The sequence below is a fragment of the Monopterus albus genome, unplaced genomic scaffold (genome assembly GCF_001952655.1).
Source record: "Monopterus albus unplaced genomic scaffold, M_albus_1.0 scaffold134.1, whole genome shotgun sequence".
Classification (NCBI taxonomy): domain Eukaryota; kingdom Metazoa; phylum Chordata; class Actinopteri; order Synbranchiformes; family Synbranchidae; genus Monopterus; species Monopterus albus.
This window is the reverse complement of record NW_018128014.1, coordinates 1476023-1487863: the sequence shown is the minus strand read 5'-3', so window position 1 is coordinate 1487863 and position 11841 is coordinate 1476023. Positions and strand designations below refer to the sequence as shown.

The 11841-nt window shown below is 43.4% G+C and overlaps 1 protein-coding gene across 2 annotated transcripts in view; it reads right to left on the bottom strand.

Annotated features, from left to right (window-relative positions):
• The window catches only part of opcml (opioid binding protein/cell adhesion molecule-like), a 514606-nt gene that overhangs the window by 294730 nt on the left and 208035 nt on the right, over positions 1 to 11841 (bottom strand). The gene's annotated exons all lie outside the window — the stretch shown is intronic.

Below are 11841 nucleotides of genomic sequence, written 5' to 3'. Positions count from 1 at the left end.
AAGTGGAGAGGGTGAGCAGCTTCAAATACCTGGGTGTCCACATCAGTGAGGACCTCACTTGGACAATCAACACCACACAGCTGGTCAAGAAGGCCCAACGGTGGCTGTACTTCCTGAGGAGGCTGAGGAGGTTTGGTATGCCACCTATGATCCTTTGCAACGTCTACAGCTGCATCACTAGCACTACTGCTATGGACCACAAGCACCTGCAGAGAGTGGTAAAGACTGCGGAGAAGATCACCAGGACTCCACTGCCCTCTCTGCAGAGCATGTACCACTGCAGGGTGCGTAGGAAGGCTGCCTCCATCCTCAAAGATCCCACCCACCCCCAGCACGAACTGTTCACCTCCCTAACCTCTAGCCGGAGGTTCAGAAGTGTGAAATGTAGGACCACTAGACTGAAAAACTCTTTTTTTCCCTCAGCCATCAGACTCCTAAACAGCTGAGGCATTTATTACCAGGAAATATGTGATGTACTGTTTACATTCTCAGTTTGCACATGCATAATTGCACAATGACTGTTGACTGCTGCACATGCTGCTCCCCTGCAGCATACACTCTTCGTTATGTTTTAATATATTGCTGCATTTGTTGCTGCTTAAAGTGTCTTAGATTTTGTTACTTATTTGTGTTACATGCATAATTGCACAATGACTCTGCTGCACATGCTGCTCCCATGCAGCATACATTCTCTGTTATATTCTTATTTTTTTATTATTATATTGCTGCATCTGTTGCTTTTTAAAGTGCCTTAGATTTTGTGTTATTTATCTACTTTATATTTCCTTTGTTTTTTGTGGCATTCATGTGGACAGCAAAGTAAGAATTTCATTGTACAGGGAAACATGTTTCCTAACTGTGCATATGACAAAATAAATACTTTGAACTTTGAACTATGTGTGTCTGAGTTATTGTGCTGTTTTATTTTTATTTTTTTGCACTGTTATTTATTCTATTTTAGTTATTTATTGTGATTTTATTCTGCCATGTAAAGTACTTTAGACAACTGGATGTTGTTTTTAAAGTGCTATATAAATAAATTTGATTTGATTTGAGTGCATTTAATGAAGGTCAGCACATCGCGCAATGCTAGCAACTTTTGAGTTTGTCAATGGACACTAGCCTAAGATGCTGTGAAATGTGCTTAAATTCTATATGTTTACCTTTTTTGTAGTTTTCACGGTGTCTGAAGAAATACAAGGAGAGAGGAAAAAGTAAACTTTCTGAAGACATCAGTACGATGCCTGGCCATCCTTTGAACTGAACCAGTGTAGCTACAGTGAAAACATGTCTAACATGGCCGAGAGCTCAAAGTAATGAGTGAAGACATGCCTCCAACAAGTTTGAAGTAAAAAGTGGTGCATGTCAGAGAAGAAGAAAGGAGGGTGCCTAACCACCAGAGCAGTGCATGGTCAAAGAGAACATCAGAGAAGCGGTTTGCCAATTCACATTCAAGGGAGAAGAAGGGTGTGTCGGCTTTGGACACCGTCTGGCTGAGAGTGTTACGATTTTGTCGCAAGGGAACAACATTGACCAGCTACAGCTCTGCGATATCCTCACTACAGGCTTCATTGTGCAGTGTTTGCTTCATCCCATTGCAACCTTCAAGCAAAAGAGCACAAGTACACCTGCAAAGGTATCAGGTTGGACTACATTACCTCTACAGTTTTATGGACACTGTGAAATTTAAAAGGAAAAGGCCTGTTGAGAAATACGGGTTTATTAAGGTGAAAAGTAACTGGTTTGTTGCTATAATTTAACTCCTGTTTGATTGTTGTGATTGTTTTAAGCATTCTAATGCTGTTCCGATGTGATATCTTAATTGCATAGTCAGAGGAGTACATTAAGGGATTCAACTGAACTTGAATGTTTGAGTTTGAGCCAAGCACTTAGATCACACTAACACTTACATAGCTGCAAAGGTTATATGAACAGCAATGACTATAATGCTTTTCTAAAACTTGTACAATGTCAGTTCATGCAGAAAATTCACAAGGTGATGAAAACAGTGGACAAGTTGAGTTTCTTCATGCAGAGTTGAACAAAGGTAAATGAACAACTAAAATCACAGACCGAGGTTAGAGTCACTCATACAGTAGGTGATATTCATGCTAAAATAGAAATACAAAACATAATGGAGCCTACCACCTCAGCCCCGTCCATGAGAGCTGAACCCAGGAAATCTTCACACGAGAGAAAGTAAACCCAAAAAATGCTGGAGCTGAAGGAACAAGAGGCTTCTCAGAGAGAGAGTAAGTTTTTCAGGCTATACGAAAGCTGGAAAGAACAAATTAGAGCCACACATATCAAACTTAAGGATGAGTGCTCTGATCAAGACTTGGGTGACATGATGGATGTGGTTTAAGGGTTGAAGGTACAAGTGACGGGTGTGTATGAAAAAATATAATCTCAGTCAACACCCTCCACTGAGATTAGAAGAAAAATGGATTCCTGCACAGCAGTAACAGCAGATTTGATGAGTCTAATGAAAGTATGCATGAGTGAAGTGGAACAAGAGGAGTTTGATGCAAAGGCAGAAAATTTAAAACTTCATATGGTGCTTTACAGAGAGTACGCCCAGTCAGTATTTGGGACCACAATCTCCAGATTCACTGCTCATAGCCACCATTCAGTCTGTTCATCAGAACAGCAAAAGAGCAGAGTGTGCTGCACAGTTAGCTACAAAGGAGGTTGAAATAAAAATGGAAGAGGCAGTTGCTGCACAACGGCAAGAACTTAAAAGACTAGAAAATAAGAGAGATCTTCAGGTAATGGCTGCAAAACCTAAAGCATACTCTGAAGCTGACTCAGGTGAGGCCTGTGACAACAGTAGAGTAGCACTCAGTGAGGTAGCCAAATGTCCCTCAATACCTCAGAGAGAAATTAGATAGGAACAAACTTGTAAGAACAACAGTGAGCAGACAACACTAACAGTGAAACATCTTTAGTACAAGCCCTACATATCACAATGGCTCTCAACAGACTTCCAGCACTACAGCTCCCAGTCCTTTCTCTGCCTTTACTTGGACAGTGTTAATGCAGGAGTGCATTTAACGAAGGTCAGCACATCTCACAATGCTAAAGAGTTTTGAGTTTGTCAGTGGACAGTAGCCTAAGATTCTGTAAAGACGCTGTGAAATGTGCTTAAATTCTTTATGTTTACTTTTTTGTAGTTTTCACGGTGTTTGAAGAAATACAAGGAGAGAGGAAAAAGTAACCTTTCTGAAGACATCAGTACGAAGCCTGGCCATCCTTTGAACTGAACCAGTACAAGTGGTATAGATGGATGGATGGAGAATGTGATTGTTTATACTGTAGTTTAGAATCAAGAAATACATCAAAACCAAACAGGTTTAAGTGCATATCTTTTAATTTTTTTATAAATTTCTTGTAATGTCTTTGATATTGTGGCCACTGCTGAGGCTAAGTGTTTGGTCATCCAGAATCACATGTGAGATCAGATCTTTTTCCAGTAACAGGCATCTTGAAGATATACAGATGTACAGTATGTATAAAGGTAACACAGGTCCTGATGCGCTAATGCAATAGGAAGAACCAGATCTAAGCCATCAACAGGTATACCCTGCCAGTATAGCGACCTGGCCATCACTAAAGGGGGACATAGAGGCTGCTGATGACAAGACCTGGAAACTCCAGAAAGAAGGTGGGTGGGACCTAGTGAGTGTCAAGGCCACTGTATTGGATAAAGCCCACATGAGACAGTCCATAACAAGGTGTTAAGTGAGTGTCAGCTTTTAAAACTGATACTGAGACACCCAACCAGTGTCAGATGGTATGATATCCTTTTACAGTATTTTTTGCTTCTACAGTATATGCCTTTGTATTGGCAGTTTACTGTATAAAACAGACAGTTAAGCAGGGATCATGTTTCAATTATGTCTGCATGATAAAGTAAATTATGTGTCCAAACTGCAGTAGTGTGAGGCTCCTGAAAATAGCTGCTTCAGTAGAAAACTATGGGTGTCTGTGCTGCCTTTCATACATGTGAATTATCAAACACTATTCTAGTATCTCCACACCTTGATTATGTATATGAATGAGTGGATCTCCTGCAGTTCCACTGCTCGATTTCATAGATAAGACTTAGAGCGGTGGGTGTTGTCACTGAGCATAGTATTTCTGTGCAGTGTATGTAGTACAAAGGTGAACTGTGTCATAATATTAGCATCTGATATTAACCACATGGAGTTTCTAATAATCTAAATATAATATACAGAACCCTCCATGTGTTACAGGTCAGCCTGTAACACATGGAGAGTTCACGTTTACAGTAACACAGGTGGTATTATGTATATACAGTATATTCCCAGTACTGAAGAAAGGAACATTTCTGGCATTAAAAAAAACCTGTCTTCAATCATTAAACCATAAAAAGGTAGTAGGGCTCCAGTGACTCTCCTTTCATGAAGAGGAGTAAAATAGAGATGGTCTAATGCAATATATGCATGATACTACTGTAACTTGAAGTTGCTGATTACATTTGTGCAGTTAATTTCTACCATCCTCATTATCTTTTTCATAAGCACAACTGTTGTGGCCAGACAACCATTTGGCTAGTGGTATTTTTATATCATACTAAAAACAAAGCTTCATCACTCAACTGTTTTCATTAAAAATTAGTTCTGATAAACCCACTGTCCACTTTCTGCCTAGCAGATGTGTTGAAATGAATGTTTTTCAGAATGATATGAAGTTCATCTGCCCCAAATTGGCAAGAAAATTCTGGTAAAGCTTAGCTGTGAGGGTGGTGTGCTAATTGGTATTTTTAAACATTACGTAGTATTACTGTTAATTAAACAATGTGCATATGCAAGTTGGCAAAAACATCTTTCTGTTGCATACTGTAATTAATTCAGGGTCTTGATGACATCACAGTTTTAATGAATGACAGGCACTCTGTCATCACTTCTCTTTCATTTTGGAGCTTTAGTTTCCAGTTCCAGTGTGTTATCTGCTTTGCTGTGTAGGTGAGCAATTGACTGTCAGCTTCCCTGCATGAAAGAACTGCACAACACCAGGGTGAAAGAAAAAAGCAGGAAGCATTGCTCCCAACCCTGCACACCATCTGTTCGACAAACCCTCCTTTGAAAGCAATACCAGCCCATCATGACTGAAGCTATCCGTCCTCCCAACAGTTTCTTCCCAAGAGGTGTCACCACACTTAAACGGCCTCCTAGGTTTCCTGCTAACCTTCCACAAACCCTGACAAATCACACCTTTTCTTAAAAACCTGTAGACATGTTTTCTTCTGTGTATTTTTATCATGCTGTTATTGCCTAAGCATTGTCTACACATTATTATTAGGTTTTGCAAGCTAGGAATCTTCGACATGTAACACAGACAGCAACTCCATATATACAGTATGTACCATGCTAATCTGTGATTTGATCCATGGTTGCTCAGTAAAACCCACATCTCCTCCATAGAAATAACTGTGCTGTTTGCAGTCTAAATATAACTGAATGTATATCCTCTGCTGCTATTGTTATTCGTACACTATCAACCAACACTGAGATAACATGATGCTGATATGTCTTTTCACTACTGATACTTGAGAGCAAGATTAAATGATAGACTGTGCTGTGCACAAACCATCACTTTGGCACCCATGCAGCGGTTTAAAAAAAGCAATGAAATGTCTCATAAAGTCTATACTGTCAGCAACTGAACTGCCATGGATGGGGCTGTTTCGCAGCTTTGTTGTGGCTGCTGGAGATGATTTGCAGCTATTCTAGCTGGTGTGCCAGTGACTGTCAGGCCCATGAGCTCTTTCCTGTGCTCTGCTCTTTTTACTTGCCAGGTCTATTTTTGTCTGAGCAACTTGTGGTTTTGAATCTCAAACTTTAACTGTCAATGCATTTAAAGTGCAATGACAGAAAATTAATATTTATATTTTTTGATAAAAATTATATTTTTATTTTTGTTACTGACCTTGCTTCAACAGATATGCAGCAAAACATTTTTTTTTATGTAGTAAGAGAGCGAAAAAGGAAGACAAGAACGAGTTAGAGCACAAGAAGGAGGGAGAGAGTTTAGTTTTTTTTTTTTTTACTAATTAACTGTTGAGGAAAACAGATACAAGACAGCATGGGGTAGTGCACTAATTGAAACTCAGTCACACATTCACATGGTTTCTCCATCCATGTCACAGTTCATTCATTCTCTTTTTGTTTTGCTAAGAGTCATGTCAAACCCTGCCACTCCTACCTGCTCAGCATAAACCCCAGTCCCTCCCACATGTCTGGACCCCTGATTGCACCATAATAATCTATTCACCCATTTCCTATTTCCTCATTAGCTCCTTAGTATATACAGTATATTGGTCCACATCCAGTGGTTTGATCCCTTCAGGTCGGAAGTGAGTTGCTACCCCAAGTGAAGGAATAAAGTATCTCAGGGTCTTCTTCACGAGTGAGGGTAAAATAGAGCTGGAGAGAGATGGGATTAGTGTAGCATCAGCAGTAATGTGGGCGTTGAACCAGACTGTTGCGGTGAAGAAGGAGCCAAACTGAAAAGCAGGGCTCTCAGATTATCAGTCAATCCATGTTCCAACCCTCACCTGTGGTCATGAGCTTTGGCTAGTGACGAAGAAAATGAGATCACAAACACAAGCAACCGAAATGAGTTTCCTCCATTGGGTGGCTGACTCAGAAATAGGGTGCGGAGTTCATACATCGGGAGAGAGCTCAAAATAGAGCCTCTGCTCCTTCACACCAAAGAGCCAGCTGAGGTGGTTCAGGCATCTGATGAGAATGCCTCCTTGGCTGCCTTCCACTGGAAGTTTTCCCAGCATGTCCAACACTTAGAAGGCCCAGAATATTCTGGAATGTTTATATATCTCATCTGCCCTGGGTACACATCGGGGTCTCCCGGGAAGAGCTTCAGAACTATGCTGATGAGAAGGGTGTCTGGACCATCCTACTAATCGTGCTGACCCCGCAACCTGAGTAAACGGTTGGATGTATAGATGATGCACGTCATATTTTCTAATATGCCATCCTAGTCATAGCTTTCTCAGCAGGTTTTTTTTTTTGCCTCTGAGTTTTTGACATCCTTTATGCTTTTTGTTTTTGCTTTTCACTTTTTGCCTGGTGTTTCTGACTGCCTGTTACTGACCACTGACAGGCTGCTTACTTCAGTCCTCATCAAGACCTTACCTGCTATTGTTGCTGAAACATGCAATTGAGTCCTGTGTTTCTGAGCTTAAAAGTCTCTAAAATGACAAGCACATCGGATATGGGATTCGATTTCCAGTTGTATGCATAAAATTCAGGTGTTTGTTGGACCCACTTACACACCTGCTAGTGTGTTTAACATTCTGTAGTTTAAAACCATACACCTCCAACATACACTAAACGTTAGCTTCCTGATCCACAGTCCAGGCCAGTGGTTGGTGGTAATGCACCATTTTGTTGTTTGCCAACTGCCATAAAACACTAAGATGAAGAGCACGAAGAAGGACAGTGGGCTGCAATGCAAAAAAGTTGGCATGTAACAATTTTACAGCCAAGATTATGATATTACTATGTTTTACACTGCGGACCAATTTAGCTGTTCTATATTTTCATGTGAGAGTGGGCTGATTGATTTCTTTTAGTAATATTTTACAAATACAGCACTCAACAAGTTACATGTCTGTTTTGTCTCACATAAATTCTGTCTTTGTAGCACCTGTGCTGTCACAAGAGCCATATTTTTGTGGTCCCAGTTCAGACTGGCTTAGCTCTTGAATTCACTTCTATAAATTTGATGTACCTTATGCGAGATAACTTCAGCACTTCATGTACACTTGGCACACTTCATCACCTAATTAGTTCAGTGTGTTTACTGAAGAGGCCAGAAGCCTTGTGCACACCGTCCTAGTTCAAACACAACTGTAGTCCACTGCACAAAGAGCAGATCTGCATTATCAGCTTATTTATGTTTAACCTGCTAGTTGGCAGTAGATGCTCTTTCATTCACCACAGTGTTTACTAATTAGCTGGCACATCAGGGATTTCCTCAACTGAGGAGTCAGTACATCCAGTCTTCCATTATACGCCATGATATTGTGTAATGTCCATGTACTGTACATCAGCTTCACCACATCAGGATGCGGATCCTAATGCTTTGGAAACACAGATTACACACAGTTGACTGTGTCTATGTGGCAGATGAAGAAATGACAGAATAAATAAGATTGAATGATAATATCAAATTCCTGGGCTCCAAGGTCTCCCAGGACCTGAAGTGGATGTCCAACATCAGCACCATCACCAAGAAAGTACAGCAGAGAATGTACTTCCTGTACCAGCCTCAGCAGCTGCTGATCCAGTTCTACAGCGGAATCACAGAGTCTGTTACACACAGGGGCTCTGTGCCAGAAACAAATTCCTGCTCAACATAAGTGGTGATTAAAGCTGATTCTGATCCAGATTTTTATTTTGTTTTGTCATTAAGAGACAGCTGTGAATACCAGTTCTTCACTTAGTACAGATGTCTGTGCTGTGAAGTGCTACTTTCAGTAAAACAGAACAAATTGCAAATAATTTTTTTTAAACTGTGTTTTGCATATTGCATCCATACATTCATTACCTATACTGCTTATTCCTGAATAGAGTCATGGGGGGCTGGAGGCAATCCCAGGTGACATTGGGTGAAAGGCAGGGTCCACCCTGGACAAGTCGTAGACAAACAACCACACTCACTCCTACAGCCAATTTAGAGTCACCAATCAACCTAAGTTGCATATCTTTGGACTGTGGTAGGAAACCGGAGTACCTGGAGAAAACTCACACAGGGATAAGGATAATCACCTTTATTTGGCCAAGTATGTTACACACAAGGAATTTGTTTCCGGTATAGAACCGAGGCAGCCATTTGCGGCGCCAACTCAACCGATGGCTCTAACCATCGGGGGGGTTCAGTGTCTTGCCCAAGGACACTTCGACACGTGGACTGCAGGCACCAAAATTCGCACCTTCAACCTGGAAGGCAACTGCTTACCCACTACACCACAGTTGCATCCCCACATAAAGCCTCCTCCTTCGAGCCAGAGGCACAGGGAGAACATGCAAACTCCACAGAGAAAGGCCCTGGGTCAGCCGGGGCTCAAACCCAGAACCTTCTTGCTGTGAGACGATAGCGCTAACCGTTTTGCATATTTAGGATATTCTACTCTTAGCAATAACACTGTACTCACTGAGTTAACTGGTGAGATATCGGAACACAGTTCAAAACAAATTACTTTTAACAGCGGTGTGATGATACACATAGCTCATGAGCTCCTCACCCTATCTCTGAGGGTACGTCTGGCCATCCTGCTAAGGAGGCTCATTTCAGCCACCTGTATTCGGGCTCTTGCCCTTTTGGTCATGACCCAAAGCTCATGACCATAGGTGAGAGTTGGAATGTAGATCGACCAGTGAATCGAGAGCTTTGCCTTACAGCTCAGCTCCTTCTTCACCACGATGGACTGGTACATCAACCGCATTACTGCAAAAGCTGCACCAATCTGCCTGTCAATCTCCAGTTCCATCCTTCCCTCACTCATGAACAAGACCCCAAGATACTTGAACTCCTCCACTTGAGGCAGGAACTCTCCACCAACCTGAAGGTAACAAGCCACCTTTTTCCAACTGAGAACCATGGCCTCAGACTTGAAGGTGCTGATTCTCATCCCAGCCGCTTCACACTCGGCTGCAAACCGCCCCAGTGCATGCTAGAGGTTCAGGCTTGATGGAGCCAACAGGACAATGTCATCTGCAAAAAGCAGAGACAAGATCCTGTGGTCCCCAAACCGGACTCCCTCTGGTTGGGCAAACTCCCATGAACCCTCCACCACTCTGAAGAGGGTATAGAGCTGGTCCAGTGTTCCGCAGCCAGTATGAAAACGGCATTGTTCCTCCTGAATCTGAGGTTCGACTATTGGTTGATCTGAGACTGCCAGCAATGCGAACCAAGCTCCTGCTCCAGTCATACAGGGATCGAACGGCCCTTAGCAAAGTGCCCCAGACCCTGTACTCCCAGAGCACCCCCCACAGGGCAGCTCAAGGGACACGGTTAAATGCCTTCTCCAGATCCACGAAACACATGTGGACTGGTTGGGCAAACTCCCATGAACCCTCCACCACTCTGAAGAGGGTATAGAGCTGGTCCAGTGTTCCGCAGCCAGTATGAAAACGGCATTGTTCCTCCTGAATCTGAGGTTCGACTATTGGTTGATCTGAGCAGTACCCTAGCATAGACTTTCCCGGGGAGGCTGAGGAATTTGATCCCCTATAGTTGAAACACACCCTCTGGTCCCCCTTCTTGAAAAGAGGGACCACCACCCCAGTTTGCTAGTCTAGAGGCAATGTCCCTAACTGCCATGCGACGTTGCAGAGGCATGTCGGCCACGACAGCCCCACAACATCCAGAGACTTAAGGTACTAAGGGCGAATCTCATCCACCCCCCTTCCACACACACACATACATACCTGGATTTTACCACATTCCAGCAAGGATGTGTGGTAAAATGGCCAACAGGATTATGAAGTGTGCAATGTCTGTCCAGGGCAGAGCAGCCCAAGAACTTAAAAGTATTGTAAAAACCTAACTTGGGGTTCAGAGAATGGATCTCCTGTGGGAGCTCTGTCTCTCTGAATCCAGCGCTGTAAAACTTCACCTGTGCTCAGACTTTCAGTAAACTTTCTGTTGATTTTAAACAGTCCTCTCCTGTCTTCACTTCTCGCGCTTCCGACACAAGAATTGGGTTAATTTCTAACAAGAGCTTTAACAGAACAACAAAAAGTTTGCCCTAATTCTGCTCAAAACAGACAAGTGCACAAAGATTGATGAGATCAAGATGGCGGTGCGTAGGTACGCAACGGCTCAGGGCTCTCGGCCTTTTGCTTTTCTATTCGTATCTTTGTTCTTGTTTTTGTTGTCACTACAGTTTTCTGAAGCTACCATCCAGTATGGAAGAGCTGAACTACTTACAATAGGGAAACAATACAAACTTTGCGCATCCACGAAGCCGGACTTTATTCCACCAGAGTTACACCGGACCACTACGGCTCTCACCATCCCCCCTTTGTGGCCAAGGAGACGGAGGCGACATCATAAACAAAAGAGGGGTAAGAGAAGCGGCCTGCGTGCTAGGCTACATGCTAACCCACACAGGCCGGCGCTCCCTAGTCTCTTCCTCACAAACGCCATGTCACTAACCAACAAAATGGACGAGATTCGGCTAGGCATACCACGAGATCCACCGCATAGGAACTGTCAGCATTGAAGCCTCCATAAATAAAAAACATCTAACTGACGGACAAAATGTAGTCCACAGCACAGGAACTGTCAGCGTGGAGAACAAAGACGTCTAGCCAAAAACAAGGAAAAAGAAAAACCAACGTACATAATGAAATCTACAGCACAGAAACTGTCAGCGTAGAAATCAAAATCACGTATTTTGGGTATACGGCAGGGGCCGGGATGACGACTACACCCTCAGGAGCCAGAAGCAGGGCGGACCCCTTGGGTGCAGGAAGCAGGGCGGCGCCGGACCCCTCGGGTACAGGAAGCAGGGCAGTGGCATCGGTGAACCCCTTTGGTGCAGGAAGCAGGGCATCATCGTCGGCGAACCCCTCTGGTGCAGGAAGCAGGGCGTCATCGTTGGCAAACCCCTCTGGTGCAGGAAGCAGGGCGTCATCATCGGCGAACCCCTTGAAGGCTGGGAGCAGCGGAGCGGTGTTGGCGTGCCGGCCGACCCTCTTGAAGGCTGGGAGCAGTGGAGCGGTGTTGGTGCACCGGCCGACCCGCCCGGAGACAGGAACAGGGGAAGACGGCGTCTGTGGCGGGGGG